The 24,652-nt window shown below is 34.9% G+C and overlaps 1 pseudogene across 1 annotated transcript in view; it reads right to left on the bottom strand.

Moving 5' to 3' along the window:
• LOC143253746 (lysine-specific demethylase 2A-like) overlaps window positions 1-24,652 on the bottom strand; it is a 58,668-nt pseudogene that overhangs the window by 17,107 nt on the left and 16,909 nt on the right. The window contains exons 5-9 of the transcript XR_013029839.1: window positions 14,013-14,185; window positions 11,498-11,604; window positions 5,208-5,301; window positions 2,087-2,240; window positions 674-789 (exon numbers count right to left, since the gene is read on the bottom strand). The product of XR_013029839.1 is annotated as a lysine-specific demethylase 2A-like (transcript). The remainder of the gene's footprint in view (window positions 1-673; window positions 790-2,086; window positions 2,241-5,207; window positions 5,302-11,497; window positions 11,605-14,012; window positions 14,186-24,652) is intronic.

The raw sequence follows: 24,652 nt of genomic DNA, 5'->3' as shown, positions 1-24,652 counted from the left end.
AACTACAGCTTGACCTAAAAGGATCCTTATCCTTGAGGTAGTATAAAGCTTATGTAAAAACTAGAAAAGTCAAAAGATGACCAAAAACTCATCTCAAGCATGCAGAGTAATACAGTAAGCTTGGAAGAATATTACAAAATTATACTTTGATAAACCACTTTATTGAATGAAAATATTATTTAATATTCTCATTTTGTATGTGAGCATGGGGCTCATACAAAATACTGGTGCATTGTGCAACTTGTTTCTTTTTCTCTTGTACATGCTGCAATAATGTTATATATTAATTAATTAATTTTCCATCTAGCTGCTGTTACTCGTTTCTGACTCTGCTATATGTATCATTTATGTATTTCCATCACTGCATGCTTTACAGTCAAATAAGCACAAGTTCTTTATTTTTAATGTAACCTTTTTCATACATACATTCTTCCAATTTAATACAAGCTCATTAACATTAAAAAACAAAAATGTAATGTTATTCCAAGAAAAACATACAGAAACTCCACATATCAGGACAGCATATATGATCAGTCTACAAATCTGCAGTATGACAATAAACCAACTTGCTATAAAGAGTTGTTCTGCTACTAAACGTTTATGAAACATCAAGAGTAATGTAAGAAAGTTCACCATCTCTAGTTACTACACAGAAAAGTACAATGGAGCTTACGTGGGTTGCATCTTCTATATCTGCAATTCTTAGTTGCCTTTCTATAGCAAAACTGTGCAAGAAGTTCCCACCAAACACTAGAGTATCTTCGGGTGTATACACGGCATGAATCCAGCCTGTAATTATATGATACTTCACTGTAAATAAGCCATTCTAATACCTACAAAAACAAACTGAAGGAATGACCATCAAAATGAATCAATGTTAACTGATATTTAGATACTGAAGAGCCTTCATACCAGTTTGTTATAGCATGAAGAATTGTAACTACATATATTTGAAATGTTTCATTAGAGCATCTACACAGGTGTAAAAAATACCTCATGGATTAATAACGATCAGCAAATTCTGCAAGTTAACTCTTGTTATGAGGGAACTGACTCTCACTCTAACAACACACCCAGAATAACAAAATGTGGAGCATAATTGTGAACTGAACAATGGACTCTTAGTTTTAGTCTGGCACTAGCCATTATGTTCAATGAAATACACAAACCTTCTTTCCCCACTAATACAGATAAATAATTTTGATTTTAGGTCTGTTAGTCCTTCCCTTTCAATATCTAATGCTTCATAATGTATCTAATTTAATATATATTGGTTCATCAGTATCAGAAAACAAGTACTAATAATGATTAGAATTTAATGAGTCATTGCTTAGGTTTTCTTATTATCATCTAGATTTTTGCTCATCATTTGCAAGGCTTTTGACGTAAAATTTATTAGAGTATATTCTCATCCATCAAGCTCGCAAGTTTTTATTGTCTTTACTGATACTCTAGGATGTATTCTAACAAGAAGGATAAACAAATACAACTACAGCATTACGAGTTCTAGACATACAAACATTTACTTACCTTTTTGTTTGGTTGCTAACTAAACATGCCACTATTTAAATTTAAGTGCATTAAAGCAAGTACAAGTACCAACAGAAAACAGTGCTTCCAAAAGAACTAAACTACACTAAATAAATGAGTATAACGAGTTACAGTACCAGATATAAGGAAGCATACAGCAGCGATGAACACATCTGCTAAAATCAGGCTAACTTGTAATAAAAATCAACCCAGCTTACCTAAGATTGTGTTCTATTACAAAGAAATCATAAAGAAATATCATAAAGAAATTGTTTGAATCTTGATTTCCAAAGTTTAGAAATTTTTATGGATTTTTTATTTGTGATGCAATTCAACAGATGGCACAGGAATTTTGGTTACATACATAGATACTGACATACATGCTATGTCCATTATAGCGAGATGACAACTTATGTTATTTTAATTATAAACTTTAATTTGCGTTGTATACCAAACATTTAAAATGTAATTTCTTTCCATACTTAGGAAAATATCTGAAAGTGAATATGAAACACACAGTTGAGATTTATACTTTATTTTTTGATTATTAGCTAACCTGTTGGTATAAAAAAGGTATATCCAGCTTTCAGTTCGATTCGTGCACATTTTTCCACAGTGTCTCCAAAAAATATGTCGCCTTGTTTTCCTGACAAAACCCATTGTTCATAGAGGGTTAGATTTTCTTCTGTGGGTGGGATTAGCCAGAAGATCTGGAAATGAAGACAATTTCATTAAAATTTTATCTGTACACTTTAATTATGAAGAGGGAATCAAACAGCTCAATGACATCTGTACATAACAGTTAGCATCTGGAGGAGAAACTGATATGGTTTTTGGTTATTTTATTTAACAGTTTATAAAGATTTAAACAACTTAAACAGTTAGGAGTCAAATCTAGAATAAACAAGTATAGCTAAAGGAATTTAAATAAATATAACAAACAAAACTGATGACAAAAGATAACTATTAAAATAAATCCATTGTTTTCACGAATTTTAGTAATTTAAATTTGATCCAAATAACTGTGTGAGAAATGATCAGAAAATGTTTTAAAGTCAGAAATATAGCACATAAAATAACTTGTTCTAGGAACAAAATATTTCGCTATTTATTATACTTTAATCTTTAACAACTGTATTGTGTAAGTTATGATGAACAATGCTCACCCACAACCACAGGTTTTCAAAACTGATAACCAATCTATAAGATTGTCATCTAAAAATCATTGTGCAATAAAAGCAACAGCTATTACTTGGGAAAAACATCAAATTATTATAATCAGTTTTCACTTACAGTATTTTATCATTTTTTAAGCTTATGGACAAAACTAAGTGAAAGCTATTGTTTTATAGTATTAAGACAAATCATGGAACATCAACTCCACAGTCCAGCATGCTAGTCACTGAACTGCACTTAGGTGATATTTCTGTATAATAGTTCTTTATTTAAACACCATACAGGTCCATGTGTGAAAACTTTATAAGTGTTATTAAGTCATATCAGGTCAACAGTTAAGTGTACCATAAATTAATAAGCACACATCCATTAAAAATATGGAAAAAAGCACACATGACAGCCATCACAAAGAAATGTTATGACAGCACATCTTGTAATCACAAAGAAATGTTATGACAGCACATCTTGTAATCAAAGAAAGTTATGACAGCAAATCACAAAGAAATGTTATGACAGCGCGTCTAGTAATCACAAAGAAATGTTATGACAGCACATCTTGTAATCACAAAGAAATGTTATGACAGCACATCTTGTAATCACAAAGAAATGTTATGACAGCACATCTTGTAATCACAAAGAAATGTTATGACAGCTTGTAATCACAAAGAAATGTTATCTAGTAATCACAAAGAAATGTTATGACAGCACATCTTGTAATCACAAAGAAATGTTATGACAGCACATCTTGTAATCACAAAGAAAAGAAATGTTATGACAGCACATCTTGTAATCACACATCTTGTAATCACAAAGAAATGTTATGACAGCACATCTTGTAATCACAAAGAAATGTTATGACAGCACATCTTGTAATCACAAAGAAATGTTATGACAGCACATCTTGTAATCACAAAGAAATGTTATGACAGCACATCTTGTAATCACAAAGAAATGTTATGACAGCACATCTTGTAATCACATGTTATGACAGCACATCTTGTAATCACAAAGAAATGTTATGACAGCACATCTTGTAATCACAAAGAAATGTTATGACAGCACATCTTGTAATCACAAAGAAATGTTATGACAGCACATCTTGTAATCACAAAGAAATGACAGCACATCTTGTAATCACAAAGAAATGTTATGACAGCACAGCACATCTTGTAATCACAAAGAAATGTTATGACAGCACATCTTGTAATCACAAAGAAATGTTATGACAGCACATCTTGTAATCACAAAGAAATGTTATGACAGCACATCTTGTAATCACAAAGAAATGTTATGACAGCACATCTTGTAATCACAAAGAAATGTTATGACAGCACATCTTGTAATCACAAAGAAATGTTATGACAGCACATCTTGTAATCACAAAGAAATGTTATGACAGCACATCTTGTAATCACAAAGAAAAGAAATGTAATACAAAGAAATGTTATGACAGCACATCTTGTAATCACAAAGAAATGTTATGACAGCACATCTTGTAATCACAAAGAAATGTTATGCACATCTTGTAATCACACAGCACATCTTGTGTAATCACTAGTAATCAGAAATGTTATGACAGTGCATCTAGTAATCACAAAGAAATGTTATGACAGCACATCTTGTAATCACAAAGAAATGTTATGACAGCACATCTTGTAATCACAAAGAAATGTTATGACAGCACATCTTGTAATCACAAAGAAATGTTATGACAGCACATCTTGTAATCACAAAGAAATGTTATGACAGCACATCTTGTAATCACAAAGAAATGTTATGACAGTGCATCTAGTAATCACATAGAAATGTTATGACAGCATGTCTAGTAATCACAAAGAAATAATGTTATGATACAAACAAATTAAGTATAGATGGTACCAAGGGATAATAATCTATCCAAAATTTGAATTCTGAAGACAAACTTGTCTATATAAATTTATTAATATAAAATGGGTATAAAATTCAACAAATTTAACTACAGATATGCAAAAAATTCATCATCCTGATAGCTTTGAAAATTAAATTTCAATTTACTTATTTTAACAAACATAGCCAGTAGGTGACACATCTAAAGTTTTTGTGCTCATCCAATAGTTACAGCTTCGTTTTGCCTGTCCCGTGTACAAAATCATGAGAATCATATGACCGGCTAGGACAGCATGCTAAATTAATTTTATACCATGAATCATGTAAGACTAATACTTAGCACTCTTATCCAACCAAGTTTATTTCTAAAAGCTAGTAGTTTTTATATTATTTTTCAACATGTCATGTTTAATCTTGTTTTATATCACTTGTAACATATTTGTAACCCTTTCACAGTACTTTCTGTATTGTATTTTTTTTTAAATACTTGTGTTTTTATTTATTTGAAAAACAAAATCAGTTTCATGTTCAAATTATACTTTGAACATGATGCACAACCATTACTCAAGAAATATACTGAATATAGTTTTAAAAATTAATAAAAAGATTAAACAACAAATAAGCACACTTATTACCTTTTTTCCCCTGATAATATGATACCAAACAGATGTCCCTCCAAAATCAATGTGGAAGTCAGTAAAGCACCCTTTCACACTCATCAAGCAGTACCTATAAGCACAATAATTTATGTATAAATTACTGGGGTGTGAATACATATATAAAAAATCTGACTCTTACACTGTCATAGTGTTTCACGAGTTCAAAACTACATGTGATCTCTGATTACAGTTCACCAGTTTCTTAGATATCTCAAACATCTATCAAATAAACACTTGTGAAAGTAACAACAAACTCAACACACTGAGTTAGAAAAAACATTCTTTATACAATTTGTTAATTTTCAAATGTTTGTCAGAGATCTAAAGTGATTTTGCCAATAGATACAAAACAAGAGATGAAGTATTAGCTCCTTACTATCATATTTTACAGAACTGAGAATTTTATTCACTTTTTACCAGAATTATTTTCATGATTTCTTCACAATTATCAGCATATTTTATAAAACTTTGATTTTCTTGATTTTGTGGACTCAGAACTGGCACAGACCAGTGGAATCCGACTGTCTAACTGAAACAAAGCATTGTGATGGCTGTTGAAAGGTGCTGACGCAATGTGCTTTCTGCCCAGCACTCTGAATGTCAAAAAAGAAATTCAACCAAGCACAGGTAAACAGAGGGAGTAACTATGATTCTCTTAAGGCATCCAAATGCCTCGTCATCTAATCAGTGACACGCATGAATGGATTAAAGAAATTCCCACTGTCCCTATCTACTATCTAGCAAAACCACAGCCAGGTGAACTGGCTTGGAGAAAATGGTCTGGATTAGTTTTCAGTCAGAGACTGATTGTGTCCACTTGGGTTTAGTGAGTTAAAAGCCATAAAATTCAAGTTCTTTTTATGAATGTTTTTTTTTCTTTTGTAAACAAATGTTAGGGGATAAAGCTTAGAGATAAAGATCTAGTCTCAGGTTCACAAAGCTATCTAATTTCAAGTGAAATCCTTCCTTTAGACCCTTCTCTAGGCAAGCTAAATCGGAAAACCAACAAAAATAGTCAACTAATGAAGAAAAGATGCTAAAACTGAATATATTTTTTAATAAAAGTCGAAAAGTGAACACCTCAGATTAAGTAAACAGCAGAAAAATCCAGTGTTGAATAGTTTGCAAGTGTGACACGATACTTTAAAATTCATGCACTCGAATAGAAATCCTCAGAAAGTGGACAAAATACCAAATACACCTGACAGCAGATTAAAAAAAAGAAGAGTAAAAACAAAATAAAAAACAACAGAGCTCTGTTAACAGCATTTCAGTCATGTCAAAGTTTGGTTTGTTAATTTTTTGTGGTTCACTAGCAGACACTCATTTTAGTCACAAATTACACCCATGATTAACTTGTTGTCTCCCTAGTAAAGGTATTTTAATTATTACAAACACCAAAAGCAACCTTTTGGGGAATGTGCAAGTTTGTAGGAAAATCATGCTTGCCAACAGGTTTTGGCACACAAAACAAAAAGGATCAGGTCATCCTTTTCCTTTTATGATCAGAGAGATAACTTAAGCCTATTTTGATGTAGTGGAAGTTAAGATATGATGGAAATCAGGGAGGAAAAGTGAAGATTTTTCATCAACCATTGTAAGTTTTGTGCCCCATGAGATTTAGATGTTGCAATTTCCATTAGTGGGTGTGTTTGACAAATGATAATTTAAGTTTAATACTGTGTGACAGGATTCCATTGGGAACACACAAGACCCACAGAAGGTGGTACAAGGATCATATAGGTGCTGACTTCCTGCCACTCCCCAGGGGGATCTCAGGGCACATGCCAGGTTTGGTGACAATCAATCCAGTGGTTTACTAGCTACAGGGGATAACAGACAGACAGACTTTTGTCAAATAATTCTAAGAACTTAGGAGTGATAGTGAAGAAGAGTATATGTTGCATACAACATATCTGCTACATCCATTACTGATGAGACCTTTTGCGTAATACCAACTGGCATACTACAAAGATGGTGGTGGCCTAGGTCATGGTTTTTCAAACTATGCTCCGTGGAGCCCTTGGGATCCACCATAGTTACCTGGGGCTCTGCAAGGAAATTTTAGAATGTTAATATTTTTTCCTAAAACTATAAAGCTGAATCAGAATGCACTATACCAAAAAGTACTATATCTTTAATAAAGCACATTTATCATGTATTGGGCCTTTTAATATTTTATTCTACCTAATGCCAGATGATTTTATTTAGCTTAGGGGAAGTTCTCGTGCTGAAAGTGTTAATACAATCTCAATTAACTTCGACGGTGACACCACTGGTTGCTAGTAGATGTGGCATCATCTCAAGATTGTGTGCATCATTTGAGATGCAAGATAGGCTAGTAATTTTCATGTGAAACTACTCTGGGTAGTGATGCCAATTGCCTTTGAAAAGCCAGATCTGGATTAGCAGCTAAATCTCGAACAAAATGTAACACGACATTATAGCTGAAATTTGTTCAAATTTGAAACATTGTGATGCAATTAGATGCAGTATCAATTGTTTCAATTTCAAAATACATTTATATGAAGTATAATTATATTATGACAAGTATAATTGGTAACTGTTAGGTTAGGTTAGACTCGTAGTTTAATTAGGCAAACTTGGTATCAAGGAGCTCTTTGACGTCATTTGCCCTCATGACACCACATTTCATTTTGTTCGAGACTTAAATGCACATCAGATCTGGCTTAATATTTTGTCATTTGGCATAAAAATTTCTGTTAAAAAGCAAAAAATATTGTGAAAATAATAGGTTACCCTTTTCCTTTAGAAAAAATATATTATTCTAGTGGTCTAGCCTTTCTTATACAAATCTTTATTTATGACTTCGTTATGGCAACACTGATCTTATGGTAGGTGGGTGGGTTTGGCATTCTATGGCACAAAGCAACTAAGCTACTTGTGCCATGATCTTAGGTCAGCATGTCATTGTATGATGATAAAACAAGTGCCTGAATGAGTTTTCATTAAGAAGTTATTTCAAAATTCTTTTGAAGTGCCAAAGATGTAAAAATACATTTTTAGACAAATCAATAATTAGTTATCCTTTTAATGGATAAGTGGTTGAATATCAGAAATAAATCTCATAGGAGTAAAAATCTTCTAGGCCTAGGCTTAATACGAATTCATCGGTGTTATCGTCATGTGCAAGCACTTCAATGCAGGATGATGCAAGAAGTACCAAAACAATAAAGGAAAGCATGCTGAACCTTTTATTGAATATGGTTTTACATTGACAAATAATGAAGATGGACCTAGTGGGTTGTGTGTTAAATGTGGAACAGTAAATTTCATCTAGCAAAGTTAAAAGGGCATCAAAGAAACCAAACATTCTTAATTAAAAAATCCAACTTCCAAGTATTTCAAAAAAACTGTTTGCAATTAAATGCAAGGAAAGCTACATTTGTTCATCGGGATAACAAAGGTGTTCTGATTGCTTCATGTTAGTTACTATATTGCAAAAACAGGTGAAGCTCATACAAGTGCAGAAGATTTGATAAAATTATGCACAAATATTTGGTAGTGCACAATTGATGATAAATTTCTTACAAATATTAACTGTGCCCCTTTCTGACAACTCAGTTTCTTGAAAAATCAAGGATATGTCAGCAACTTGCTTAATGGAATTAATCAGGCAAATGAAAGAAAATCCAACTTTTTCGCTTCAGATGAATGAAGAGATGTTGCAGGTTATGTGATGTTGCTTGTGTTTGTTCGCTATATTCATGAAGCTAGTTTTGAGGACATGCTAATTTGCAAATCTCTGCCTACTCACACAACAGGCAAAGAAATATTTAAACTGATCAATTTATTTATGGAAAAATGTGGGATCCAATGGCAGCTTTGCTCAAATATTTGCACTGATGGGGCCTGCAGCTATGATTGGAAAATATTCAGGCACATTGGCACACAAAAAAGAAAAACCTGAACATCAAGAGTATCCACTGCTGTCTTCATCGTTATGCACTTGCAATGAAATGAATGCCAGAAGACTTAAGAGGTATTGAGTGATGTCATAAAAATAGTTAATTTTATAAAATCAAGACCACTCAATGCAAGGATCTTCAATTTACTCTGAAGATATGGGAAGTTTGTATAAAAATGTGCTGTTTCATACTGAAGTCCGATGGCTTTCTCGGGGAAAAGTGCATATTCGGTTTTATGAACTGCATATTTAATGCTATTTTGAACTTGCATAGAAATTAAGGGACAAATGTTGGATACATACAGTGGCTTACCTTTTCAGACATATTTGCCTATCTAAATGAAGTGCATGCTACAACACGGTATCAAGGTAACGTACTTCAAAGCTCAGAATAAAATGGAAGCACTTCAACGTAAGCTAAAACTTTGGGGCGAATGTATACTTATGAAAGAACTTGATTGCTTTGAAAATCTCAGTTTTTTTTTTTACTTATGAATGAAGTTTGCTTATGTGAAGATGCAAAAGTTTCAGTCTTGCAGCACATATCTGATTTATGTACAACTATTGGGGAGTACTTTCCTCCTCATTTAGAAAAATTATTGTGATTTCAAAATCCATTTGTTCACTCTGCAAATACCAATGACTTGTCTTTAAAAGGGAAACAACAGCTTATAGAAATTTCAACTGATTACATCTTAAAAACAAAATTTCAGCAGAAAGAAATTACACAATTCTGAATTCAAATGGCCACAGAATATGCTGAAATAAGTAACAGAGCTTTGAAAATTCTGATGCGTTTTTCCAACAACATATCATCGTGAGCAAACATTTTCACTGCATACAGCTACAAAGACCAAATTTAGAAATAGCCTAAATACTGAAGATGATTTGCACTTACAGGTAACAACCATAACTCCAAATATTGAACTACTTTGTAAACAAAGCAAGCCCATCCAAGCCACTAATAAATAAATATGTGCACTGTACTTTTACTGATATAAATTTTGCACACAGAAATTTTGAACAAGTAAAAATCTGTTCATTAAATATTGATATTTTTAATAAATTTATATTCTAAAAGCTTGAAGTAAACTATTTTTAGTGTATTTTTTTTTACTAAGGTCCTGAATGTTTTTTCTTTCTGATGAGAAGCTCTGCAGGTCTAAAAAGTTTGGGAACCCCTGGCCTAGATGACAAACTTTCATAAATCACAAAAATATGAAAATTATTTTGACACAGTTATACAGACTTTATAAATGAAAATATCACACTTTGTAGTATTAAACTTAAATTTTCATCACCTACTAATGGAAATTGCATCTAGATCTCATGGGGCACAAAACTCCTAATGGTTTATGTGAAATCTTCACTTTTCCTCCCTGATTTCCATTTTATCTTGACCTCCACTATCTAAAAATAGGCCTAAGTTACCTCTCTGATCACAAAACAAAAAGGATGATCTGATCCTTCCTAGTTTGTCTGTCAAAGCCTGTTGGCAAGCATGATTTTCATACAAACTTGCACGCTCCCCAAAAGTTTACTTTTCTAGAGAAACAATAACAAGTCAATCATGGGTAATTTTTGACCAAAACGAATTATTGTGAATTTTACCTGTACATTATATCCCACAGAGAAAAAATGAAGACAACTGCTCCTATCTGTCTCCCCATATTTTATCCTATTAAGTCAAATGAAAACTTAAGTTGCAAAACTACATTTTAACTATTAAAGTATTTCACACAAGTAAGGGACACAAACAATGGACTTAACATCTAAGTAGTATTTCTACTTTTCTTTTACTTACAACACAAGAAAAAGAAAATATACAAAGAAATTTGAACAAAAAACTGTCATTTATATATACTAAATTGTGACTAATGTATTTACATTTTATAAGACTAAATACATTTGCCCTATTATTTACTACTTTTAATGGTTTGCTTAGCACATTTCATGATCTGTGTGTTAATATTATAGTCCATCCTTTCTTAGTGTTTTCTTAGATTCATGTATTCCATTGTCATAACTGTGCTTAACTGATGCTTACATATACATCAAAATGCTTTGTTTTACAGATGGTGAACAAGTGTATTCTAAAAGGTTCAACAAATCATATATAATTTTTTCATCTCCTCAACCATGTTTTCCTTATTAGCAAACTTCATTTTTTACCCTCGGGAATCTATCTTTAATGTCAAAGGTTCTTAAACATGAACTTCATATATTTTTGAGTGCCTTGCAGTATTAAACACAAGTAGATCCTTCATCTTCCCAGAAACAGACCTATTTAACTTTTATAAGAAACAATACTTTTTCAAAATAAGAATTAAAAACTTACTTCTGTACTTTGGGGTATTTCATATCCTCTATAGCATTAGTTGCTTCTGTCTGACTCTTCTTCAAATGTGGGGGCCACATCCAATCTATCCAGTCCACCTGTCGAACCTAAAAGCAATATGATGGAATACATTAAGAATGTTATAGATGAAAATACCCATCCAATAAAGCTACATTACTGTACAAAAGTGTTAGGATAAGAGACTATTTTGCCAGTCTTTCCATTTTATGTGGCTAATTCTTCTCTGCCAATACTCTATGCTTCACTATTTCCTGTTAACAACTGAATAAGCCAGGGTGATAATACTTATAATTCTTAGAATTCCTATATATTTGTACCAAGGGTATGTCACAATGGTTCTACTTAAATGAACCAACTGATCAAAGTTAGGGCCTGAATTAACAATCATGGCATCCCATGCAGTGTTTTAAGTATACAGAAAGCTAGCATATGGTACTGGTATGTACTGGAAGAAACAATTTAATAGCACTCCACAAATAAACCTTGATAAAAACATACAAGTTTTGTTGTTACACCATGGTCCAAGAAGCAGAGAGAACTGTTAGTAGTGCAGAGACTTTGCATAAAAGCTTTACGTGATGCTGGTTGGATACACTAACAAACTGCTACAGACTTGAAATGCTCCCCAAACACTGAAGTACACTCTAGATCATGAGACCGTAACAGATAAACATGAAAATAGGGAAGGAAGAGGCAAAACATATAAAGTCAATGATACCAATGTTAAATATCTTCGTTTATGCAGCCTTCAGGACAGAAGGAAGACTGTCACTGATCTCAAGCATGAGATAAATGACAAATGACAGAAAAGTGTCCAGTTTTACAGTGTCAAGAATATTCAATAAGAATGGAACATTTGTTGTGTATCAGTTGAAAAACATTTACCTCCAAATATTGTCAAGAGGCTGATACTTTTAGAAAGTATAAAAACTGGATTGTTGATAATTGTAAGAGTGTTATGGGTGAATGAGTTGAAATTTTAAATATTTGGTTCAAAGTGTAGGTTGTACATTCGGCATAAGAAAGGTGAAAGAGACTTACCTCAATGCATAGCACCAACCACGAAACATGATGGACACAGTGTGATAGTTTGGAGGTATTTTCCTACTGAGGCAATAGAAAGTATGAGCATAATATATGGAATAATGGACAAGCGCAAGTACTATCATATACTAATCTGTCATGTTATACCCAGTGGTTTGCACATAATTGGTAAAGGATTCTGCTACCAATAAGATAATAACCCCAAACACTCATCCAACATATGCAGAAATTACTTAGCTTAGAAAGAATCCACTGGAGTCATTCAAGTGATACAATATCCTCCACAGAGCCACATTCTCAACCTAACTGAACAGGTTTTGGATTTGATAGATCACAAACTTAACAGATCAAAAGTGACTTTCAAAGAAACTTTATGGGAAAGTATTAAAGACATTTGGAGTAAAATCCCAAAAGACACTTTAATTAAATATGTTACAATGATGTCTGAAAGACTGTCTGCAATTATTAAAGCAAAAAGAGACAAAATATTAACTGTTTGCTGAACTCAAGCACCTCCACTGAGTTTCTGTTGTACTAAATGTGAAGATTAATACAATGTTAATGTTTCACCAGTGATTTACCTTCTACTGTTCTTTGAAACTAGACCAAAATCAAATTTCTAAATTTGTCCTAACACTTTTACACAGTACTGTATAAAGACAGTTCCTTTTACTCCTATTTTTTTAAAATAAAAAATTGAGAAAAATGGTACAGTATTTATCTTTATGTATAGAAGAGTATTCAAAATTAAACTGAAAAATTTAATTTGCATAATACAACAACAATTTCTTCTTTATTTAGAAAACTACAGTTAACAGATATTTAGCAATGTTTGTAAATACATCAGCAATCTCTCACCTGTGGTATTGAACAGTCACAAATTATCACCTTTTTTGAATGGTATCGTCTACATGCCAGAATGAGCCATGCATCTGCAAACAACTTAAAACTAGTATTTACCTCAGTCTAGCAACTAAGTCGCTCCAGGGCATAAGTTAACAATAAAGCAAATCAAATTAGGGTAGTTGTTTTTATATACTCTTATTGTGGACCACTTTAAGTTCTTTTTTTCAACTCAGCAGCCCACAATGGGCTCAACACACTATGCTCATGCTTCCTTTCTGTAATTATGTAACCTTTCCACAAACCACGTAAAAAAAAAAAAAGTCAATGGGACCACACTTTAAAAATCTTGCTCTAGAATATCACATGGCAACGAAACAGATCACTCTGCAATATCTGTTTGCAATCAAGGAGGTCAGCCACTCTAGTGAATCAGTTAAAAACCCAATACGTCACTCCATGATTAATGAAACATATACAATTACTGTTTTATCAATTATTTCATACAAATGCATTTATCTTACACATTTTCAAAGAAAGAAGGTTCCAAGTGCAGTGAGTATACGTTCATTAAACAACATGACATCAAAACAACTTAGATACCTACCACAGTTGGGGACTCCACATAATGTTCCAACCGCGTATGGCTGAATTCAAGACTAATAACATTCAACAGCTTTTCTCGATTTGTGTTCTCAAAATACTTGCACCAATCTTTCATTGGCATTTCTATGTCTCTCTGTGTTGTCACATCCATCACATCCAACATCCTTCTACTTCCTATAAATAAAATAGGAAGTGAACAAGTGTTTGAGGATGAAATAATTCACACTTTCAAATAGACTCGTACAAAAATATGACGATAGTAGAGGTTCCTTTTCTCTTAACTATTAATAGATGAACACTATAAACTGGCAGCAAAAGTGTAATTATACAATCAATGTTTAACATTATACAAAATGCCAGCTATACATTAACACTACAATTGCCATTTCCAGTACCAACAAGGCCTCATCATCATAATTTTTTATGCACAACTGCTATTAGGGTGCAAATCAGATTAAACAAAGGAGTTGTAATTATTATTAATCTTATTTAAAGTTACTTATTAATCACATTATTGAGCAACAATTCATAAGACAATATTTTATTTCGATAAAACAAATAACCAGTATTAATTTTAACTTGTTTACTATTCATGAGAACTGTTAATCCAAGTTGCTAGTTTTCTTATTCTGGAAAAGGGTCATGTAACCATAGCATCAGTAGATGAAAACAACATCAGTAGTTCTAAAAATCTATGAATAAAAACAAAAGAGAACATGTTACAACATACTGACCACATCCACAGTGCCAAAGGGGCCTTTTGCCCAACAGGTTCATCAGTCTGGTTGGAATACAACAGACAATTACAAAACTCAGTATAAAGAACTAACCTAAGAGATTGGAAGAAAACTGCTCATTTTGATATAAAAAAACAGAGCCTCAAAATTCCAGTGAAAAACTTATTGTTGTGCTAATTTTCTTAATTTGTAGCTTGAATCTATTCATCAAAAGTCATTACTCTTTGGAAGAATTTTGGACACTGTCTAACATATCGCCACATCAAATCCACTTTAACAGGTCTAGGTATTTTGGATCCACCCCTAGATGACTTAAAACATGTACAAAAACAGGCAAATCGGACGACTGGAAACAAATGCAGCAAAGGAGATCAAGTTACTGATTAATGTGGTTAACTAAAAACATTGTTTAATTCTGAAATGTAATCACTTTTTCCTTTCTTGTTCAATTTATCCACATACTCATATCAATTTTCATGCACAATAACTGTTAGGGTGTGAATCAGGCTTAATTTGAACTTCATCTAGAGAACACATGTATCTATCACACAAGATGCTGAAAATAAAATGCCATGTAAATTTACTTTCAGTTTCTGACAGCAGAATTTGTATCAACATTACATAAATATATACTGATTAAGTCTTATTAAAGTCACTAAAGTGAACTTCGAACAAAAACAAAATTTAGCTACACAGTCACATAGTACGTTACAAAATTATATACACAAAATGAAACTCTGTAGAATGGATGGCAACTGCCTGTTATGAAGACAAGTGTAGAGAATGACGTTTCGAAAGTCTTCCACCTTCTGAAGACAAAACGCGGAAGACTTTCGAAACATCGTCCTATAACACTTGTGTCTCCACAACAGACAGTTGCTATCCATTCTACAAAGTTTCATCATGAATATTCTGTCTAAACAATCTATCAAAGAATATATACACATAAGACACCTACTTAGATTTATACCTTATTTCTTTTCATCTTCACATTTAAACTGTCAACTTTAATATTATTATAAACAACATTTAATCCTAACTGCTAATTTGTTCCTACACTAATCATTACCAATGAGAGTCCATATAAGTTATTACAGAATGTTCCTTTTATTGGTAGATGAAGGAAAAAAAAAACATGCATTATTTTCTAAGAATTAAATTGAGTTGTTTCAAAATATTATCTCTGTCAATCAAGGCACCCTATAAATATTCTGATTTGATTGATTGATTGATTTAGTGTTTTATAGCACAAAGCAGCGAGGCTATCTGTGCCAAACATCCGGTTAAAATGTAAAAATAAAGTAAATGTAGTAAAAGACATAAATGGAAATGAAGGTAAAACAAAAAAGTATAAAACCAATGTTGACACCTAGTCTACAATGTTAAGAGAGAAAGCAGAGTATAAAAAGTTGTAAAGTATTTACTCTAGCAAAATGGTAATGATCATAACCTGCCAGGAAGACTAACAGGTAAGTTCAAGAACCACCATCAGTCACCTGAAGTTGGCCTTTCCAGTCCTGGTTCCAGGTTATGTGTCATAGCAGCTATTATCAAAATGTAAAAGAATAGGAGTTTTAAAAGACACATAGCAAAATCGTAATAATGAGTAACCAAATGTCCAGTAAAAAGATAAAAGTCAAGTAAATGGAGTAAAATTTGTAAAAGTAATTGAAGATAAAAGCAAAACGGCAATTAAAACAGAAAATGGCGCAAAAACCAATGTTGACATCCAGTCAACAAAGTTGTAAAGGACTACCTGTAGCAGAATGGTAATGATCATAACCCGCCAGGAAGACTAACAGGTAAGTATAAAAACCACCGTCAGTCACCTGAAGTTGGTCTTTCCAGTCCTGGTTCCGGGTTATGAGTCAATATGGCCAGTTCTAAAAGGTACAGTAGTAAAAGTGTGAAATGATATGCAGCAAAAGTATAATAACAACTCGCCAGGACGACTAACGAGTAGTTCAAACAGTAGCGTTAGTCACCTGAAGTTGGCCTTTCCAGTCCTGGTGTCGAGTTATTTAACGTTCTGGCCATTGTCCAATGTCAAATTGAATGAGAGAAATTAAAACTGTAAAAAAGGAACTACAATTGAAAAGGTGTAATGAATAAATATGCAACACTTAAATGAGATTAAAAAGATTAATGGCCATTAAAAAATTAAAAACGTTATCAAAGTGGACAGAGTCACCATTACCAATAACAATGTCCAATGTTACAGATTGACCCTGGGAAAAAATATGTTTAAAATATTGCCGTCATTGAGAATTGTAACGATGGCAAGAAAGTAAAACGTGGCTGATAGTGATTTGAGTGTTACACAAACTACACATTGGTGCATCAGCTCCAGATAAAAGAAAATGATGAGTTACAAAACTGTGACCAATGCATAGCCTAGTGAGAACAACTTCCTCCTTCCGAACTTTACGGAAACTAGATGGCCAAAGTCCAATATAGGGTTTGATTTGAAAAAGTTTGTTGTCGCGTTGCTCACTCCAAGTGGACTGCCAGCTGGCAGGGAGCCGAGCTTTGAAGACAAGACCACAGTCCATGTACGGAATAGGCATAGGGGTGATGGTGCTGGAGCAGACAGATTTAGCTGCCATGTCTGCAAGCTCGTTCCCGCGAATACCAACATGGCCTGGTATCCAGAAAAACTGGATTGAAGTAGCTGTCAATGAGAAATGGGCCAGTCAGTTTTGAATATCAGCGAGAACAGGTTGTGAGCCAACGTGTAGCGATTCCAAGGCAAGTATAGAACTAAGCGAATCAGTATAAATAGTGCAGTTGGAGTACTGCTCAACTGCAATAAGATCCAGGACAAGAGATACGGCATACAGTTCAGCAGTGAACACAAGCTGTAGAGGGAATTCTGCGTGCACCTACTGAACCACAGCAAACCATAGCAGAGCCCACTGAATTACCTGATTTGGAACCATCTGCATACATGGGAACTGAATGATTGTTTGAAAGATATTCATTGAATAAAAAGATGGTACTTCCAATCTGGAGTATCTGCCTTTTTTAGGTGACTGAAAGAAAAGTCACATTTGGGGGCTGTAATAAGCCATGGTAGGATGGGCCGACCTGTGGAATCTGCAATGTTATCCAAGGACAGACCCAATTCATCCAATTGCACCCAGATGCGAAGGCCAAACGGAGCAATGACAGATCGTCTGTTCTGAAAAAGTACTGCCCACCGAGGAAGGAAAACACATTCCCAGGTGGGATGTTTTGGTAAGGAACGAAGTTTCGAAGTATATTGTAAAGATAGTTGCAAACGGCGAAGGTGTAGAGAAGGTTCATGAGGTTCAATGTATATACTTTGAACTGGAGAGGTACAGAAAGCCCCAGTGCAGAGTCGAAGTCCTTGGTGATGAATGGGGTCCAGCATCTTTAAGGCCGAGGGTCTGGCAGAACCATAGACCATTGATCCATAATCGAGTTTCGATGGAATAAGAGCACGATATACCTTTAACATTGAACAGCGATATGCCCCCCAACTGGTAGAAGAGAGGACAAGGAGGATGTTCAGTGCTCTTGTGCATTTGACCCGAAGCTGCTTTAAGTGTGGTATAAATGTCAGTTTACGATCAAAGATAAGCCCCAAGAACTCGGTCTCCGGGACCACTGGCAGCAAAACTTCACCGATATGAAGTTCAGGATCAGGGTGAATACCCCGTCGACGGCAAAAGTGCATGCATACGGTTTTAGAGAGAGAGAAATTAAAGCCGTTCGCCAGAGTTCACTTCCGTACACGATTGAGGGCAGTTTGTAGTTGCCGCTCAATATATCTCATGTTTGACGACTGACATGAGATGTGAAAGTCGTCGACATACAGCCCATTTGCAACAGTGAGAGGGAGTTGTTCAGTGATGGCATTTGTCTTTATAATGAAAAGTGTGACACTCAATACACAGCCTTGAGGGACTCCAAGTTCCTGTACAAAAGAACGGGAAAGTGTCGAACCCACACAAACTTGGAATCTCCTGTCCATTAAAAATTTTTCACTAACATGGGTAGATGGCCACGTAAACCATATGTATGGAGGTCTCGCAAAATGCCATACCTCCATGTTGTGTCGTAAGCCTTCTCAATGTCAAGTCAAAGAATATTGATACAAGATGTTGGCGATTGAGAAAGGTTTCTCTGATAGATGTTTCAAGACGAATTAGGTGGTCTGTGGTGGAGTGCTGTCGACGGAACCCAAACTGGGTGGGCGAGAGGAGGTTGTTTGATACAAGGAACCAAACAAGACGAGCATTAATCATCCTTTCTAAGGTCTTACAGAGACAGCTCGTCAAAGTAATTGGACGGTAGTTTGAAGGAATCTTGGGATCTTTCCCTGGCTTAGAGAAAGGTAAAATAATAGCCTGGTGGCAGGCATCAGGAAAAACATTCTCCTGCCAGATCCGGTTGAAGACAATCAGAAGGACATCAAGAGAAGCAGGAGATAGATGGTGCAGCATGTCATAATGAATATCATCAGGACCAACAGACGTACTGGCAGACCGATGAAGGGCCATTTTCAGTTCCACCAGGGTAAAGGGACAATTATAGTCAAAGAAACAGTCAGTTGAAAGGAAAGAGGTGATTGCTCTGCCCGAGTCTTGATGGCCAGGAAGGTGGAGGAACAAGCAGAAGTGCTAAATACCCGGCAAAAGCTTTCACCTAGAGTGTCAGCGATGCTCCGGACATCAGTCACCTCCTGACCATCAGAGAGTAAGATCGAGAGGGGGACAGAATTGTAGTGCCCATTAACCTTTTGAATCCTGTCCCATATGATCTTGGAACTAGTGGTAGAAGATATGCTAGTTGTGAACTTAATCCAGGATTCCTTCTGGCTTTGACGTCTTACCCACCAAGCATGAGCACAGGCCCGTTGGAAAGCAACACGGTTTGAAAGTGTGGGATATCTACGAAAAGTATCCCAGGCCCGTTTTTGAGCCTTCCGTGCTAAGTGGCAAGCAGGATTCCACCACGGACAAGGATATAGTGGAAAACGTGTCGAGGTTTTAGGAATACACTGAGCAGCTGCTTGTATAATACAGTCAGTTACCGCTGCTACACAGTCGTCTATTGATGGCTGATTTACGATGGCAGGATCAAGTTCTGCGAGAGCAGTGAAAGTGGACCAGTCTGCCTGATTTAGCTTCCACCGGGGCACGCGGGTAGGGTGGCATCGACCACGGCCAGTCTCTCTCAAAAGAATCGGAAAATGATCACTGCCTAGTGGATTACTGTCAACCCTCCATGAAAAATGGCAGAATAATGAAGGGGAGCAAACCGAGAGATCAATAGCGGTAAAGGACTGACTAGGTGCATGAAAGTAAGTGGAAGAACCAGTATTGAAAAGAGAAAGATTGTGATCAGAGAGCATCAGCTCTACAGATCAACCCCTCCCATCAATAACAGCACTTCCCCAGAGGGGATGATGTCCATTAAAATCCCCCAGGATTAGAAATGGAGATGGCAACTGTTCAACGAGAGCATCAAGGTCTGATTGATCATGTCTCTCTCCAGGGGACAGGTACAGAGAACAAACAGTGATGGTATGACCCAAGGAAACACGGATGGCAATGGCCTACAAGGGTGTGTTGAGTGACAAAGACAGGGTGGGTACATACTGATCAACCAACAGTGCCACCCCTCCATGTACTCGAACATCACACAACCTGTCATTTCTGTACAGAGAAACCTGCCGAATGGAGACTGTATCAGCAGATTTGAAAAATGTTTCTTGTAAAGAAAGACAAACAGGATGGTAAGAAGCAATCAGTGTTTTGATATCATCTAGATTAGAACGTAAACCTTGACAGTTCCATTGTATCAAGGTGGCCATTTTTAAGAACGGGTAGGCAAAGTGGCTGGGGAACCCTTCGGTTTACGACCACGTCTTTTTTCTTTACTGTCTTTAGTCAAAAGAGGGGTCTATCAACCTCCATGGATCCTGCCCTGGGTCGAGTGGGCAGGTTTTTGTTATTGGAAGGGGAATCCAGTGACTGAGGATGCGAAAGAATAATTGTTTTGTCTCCTGTGGTGGGAGAAAAAGATGTATCAGAAGAAATGCCTGTATTTGAAACTGAAGGACGTGGATCTTGAGGTTTGTTGGAAGGTATGGGAGGAACAGAGATGGGTGTGGAAGTCGATTCATCAACCTTTTTTAACCACGGAGGTCAAAAGGCTTTTCATTTGTTTTGAAAACAATTCTCTTGGAGGCACAGAGAGGTCTGTCTGCACTCCCATTGTAGTTGTGGAATGAAGTGCAGCAGCATATGTCCGAGATGGAGTGGTGGATAGCAATTTCGAGCCTCAGGATAATTAATGTTATGTATCATTTTCAAACGCTGCACCTCTTTTTCCTCCAACCATTTTAGGCAAGAATGAAAGTAAGAGGGGTGAGAACCATTGCAGTTGATGTAATGTGGGTTCATGTCACAGTCATAAGCATCGTGGTCCTTGCCTCCACAACGAGCACATGTCAGGGAACCACGACAAGATGTCTTTGAGTGGCCGAATCTCTGACATTGGAAACATCGAAGAGGGTTTGGAATGTATGGCCGAACCCTGCAGATGAGATAACCTGCCTTGATGGTGGCAGGTGCACGTGGTGAAGTAAATGTTAAAATGAGGGTATTTGTTGGCAGTGTAACTCCATCTTTGCGAGTGGAGATGCGCCTCACTGCAGAAACTCCTCGAGTGGAGAGACTAGCAAGAATCTCAGACTCGGGAACGTTCTTCAAATCCCTTTCAACAATAACTCCTCGTGAAGAATTCAAGGTAGCATGGGGTGTAACCTCAATAAGTATATCCCCAATTGCCTTTGAATGCAAGAGGAGTTCACTGTGTTGGGATGTGGATGTTTCAACCAATATGTCACCAGATCAAAGTTTCTTTACTGACTTTGGAGAGCCAGCAAGTCCCTTTTGAATAAAAAAAGGGGACATTTGCCCTAAAGGTTTTTCCGAAAGAGAATGTAATATAAGACAATGAGGTACGTGTGTTACTGATGTTGAAGATTGCTGTTCTGAGTATTCAAGACGTGGTCGCTTTACCCATTGACTGTTTTTTTACAATTTTATTTAAATTTTTTGGAGGATCCATAGGAAAAAGAAAAAATATCGGTACCCACTGACCCCACCCACCATGGAGCCCTACAAGGGGATGCACTACAAAGTCATGCAAGGACAATGCAGCAACGCCAGGGTTTCATGAGCACTATACCCAAACACCAGCATCAGGTACAATGTCCACAACACCCATTGAGAACTTCCAACACTGGTACTTGGTTGACTCTAGCCCAAGTGGACCAGCCGATTGACCCAAAGGGGGCCACCCAAAGGCCGCCTGTCTACAGAATTCAAGGCCAAAGTGGTGTGTTAGGGTTGGACCCCTCAACCACCAAGATCCTCTCCTCCCCTTCATGGGTCGCCACGCACGGCAAACACGTGGGTGGATATTTAGATCCCAGAGAAGGTAACCAGACAGAACAGAACCTTCCCTGGGAGGTCCCCTCACCACGTACAGGAATCCACACCGAGGGGAAATATTCTGAAGGAAAAATATTTATTTCAACTGGATTCAGTGAAAACAGATAACTCAGAGAACTGCACAATATAGTAAATATAAAAATATAATTAAACTTTAACAATTAACTTTATTTCTACAGAAGCTTACTTAATCCAGATTGAAATCATAATTTCCACTTTTACAATGTCTGGTCTCACTTCTTTAAGTAACCCATATTCAGGAATAACTACTCTCTTAATTTGTTACTTGAAATTAAATAGCAACTTAACTCACAGTCTATCCACTTTGATTTATTATGTGACAGACAACCTAATTCACTAAGATGTTATTGAAATGTAATTCACCAAAATCATTTAAACATTAGTATTTTTATAATTTACAAAATTATTTCTCAAGATATCAATAATGTTGCCAATTTGCCATTAGGCTAGCATTATCTTCCCAGAAATGTTCATTAAACAATGGTCACAAATGTAAGCACGATACAAAACATGAACACATCATTACAAAAACATTTGTATTCACAAAATAAAAATGAAATTCTTCCACATAATGGTATGTTACAAATATCTTCGCCCTAATTGTTGCAAAGCATTTTTGTCTTAGTTGAATTCAAAACAATTTATTTAAAAAATTAATTACATCATGGTGAGAAGTCATTAACTGTCTCGGTCATACACTTAAGAGATAACAAAGCAATACATTACAAATAAAAGAATGGTACCTTATTCACTCTTTAATTTAAACCCATAATTTTTTGTGTTCTGCCAGAATTATGTCATGATATTCTAATAATTACCACCTTATAAAACTTCCTATCTATTTATAAAAGGTTGATAACATTGTTAATATTAGTTTTTAGCCAAAGAAACAAATGTTTTTGGATGCTGTGACCATCATGTGGGTAAACTGGGTTTTTTGGCTAGATGCTTCTCGAATCCACTCAGGTTTAAGAAGTTAGCCATTTTGTTATAAGTAGGGTGGAATCCACACAGCTTCTTCGTAACCATGAAGTATCCAAGAGAGAAATTATACTATGGTTTTTAATAATGTATGAATATGCTTACAAAATTTTGCTGGTAATTAGTAAATATTACAAGATGTTTGTAAAAAAGTTGTTGTTTTTTTTAATGAAGTAGTAAAATATTTTAATTAAAGATTTTTGTTTAAATACTTTTCAGAATGTTCACAAGGGACATGCAGAATAATTTTCATTTTAAAATTAAAAATACTTGTATGCATGACAAAATCACCCTTCAGGTAACTATCAAATTTTTTTTTCATGAAAAACATTATTCTAACTGTTAATTTGACCAATCTTGTAACCATCATAACAAATTAGGAAGTAAATATAAATTATGCAATTTTCTTTCTAGAATGACCAAAAATTATATCTAAATAACACAAATATTTAATCTAAATAGCTCAAATGCCATAAAATTATACATTTATATATACATTTACTATTTTCATTATATTGGCCTTTCAGCCATGCTTGGCTAACGTTATAGAAGTTACAATGATGTGATGCACGTGCACTCATGTTATTATATCCAAGAATATAAAACTGAACTTTAGTCTATACAAAGCAACCTGTCTTCGTTGTGCTTAATGGACTAGTATTTTATAAAATAGTCATATTTCAGTTATAATATATATGCATATACCTTATTACTATTTGTAAACAAGTCCTTAAACTTTTTCTTAAAATATAGAACAGTAAATAAAGAAGTTAAGCAAACAATTATCTCTTCCAGTTACGACCATTGTATTTGGATGCTAAGCCTTAAGAATTTTTACATGTGGAGGATTGCCAAATTAATTATTTAAGGTTTTATATTAACATTTGAATAACCAAAAAATAATAAATTACTATATCAATACCATAGAAATACATTAAAATTTATCTAGCATAATAATGCTAGCATAATGGAGCCATATATAGGTTTAAAACAAAATTCAAACATGCTAAAAGACAACTTACCATCATGAAGGTTTGTCTTAAACGAAAGAAAGGATGCCATTATATTTGAAAATGGCTGGGAAAAACCACTTGTGGGGCATTCCTAGCTTTCAATTGGTTATTCACATCATATATAAAACTAAACATATATAAGGGACTGTTTCGAAAAACCAAAGAAGATGAGTGGGGTGGAGGCACTGTATTTGATTAAGTGCATATCACATAGACAAGATAGGAGGTTTTTATTTTATATTCTATATTGTAAATATCAGTAATTTGAGTTCCTAGTTCATACAAACCTACAGACTTTACATTTTGACATCACAAACACCTAATTTGAACCAGTACTGCATTCAACATACAATGTGGCACACAAATATTGATGTTCAGGTGTTTTTTAAACATTTAATT

This window comes from Tachypleus tridentatus, chromosome 6 (assembly GCF_004210375.1).
Source record: "Tachypleus tridentatus isolate NWPU-2018 chromosome 6, ASM421037v1, whole genome shotgun sequence".
NCBI classification, from domain to species: domain Eukaryota; kingdom Metazoa; phylum Arthropoda; class Merostomata; order Xiphosura; family Limulidae; genus Tachypleus; species Tachypleus tridentatus.
Note: the sequence above shows the minus strand (reverse complement) of the source record. Positions and strands in the feature narration are given on the sequence as shown.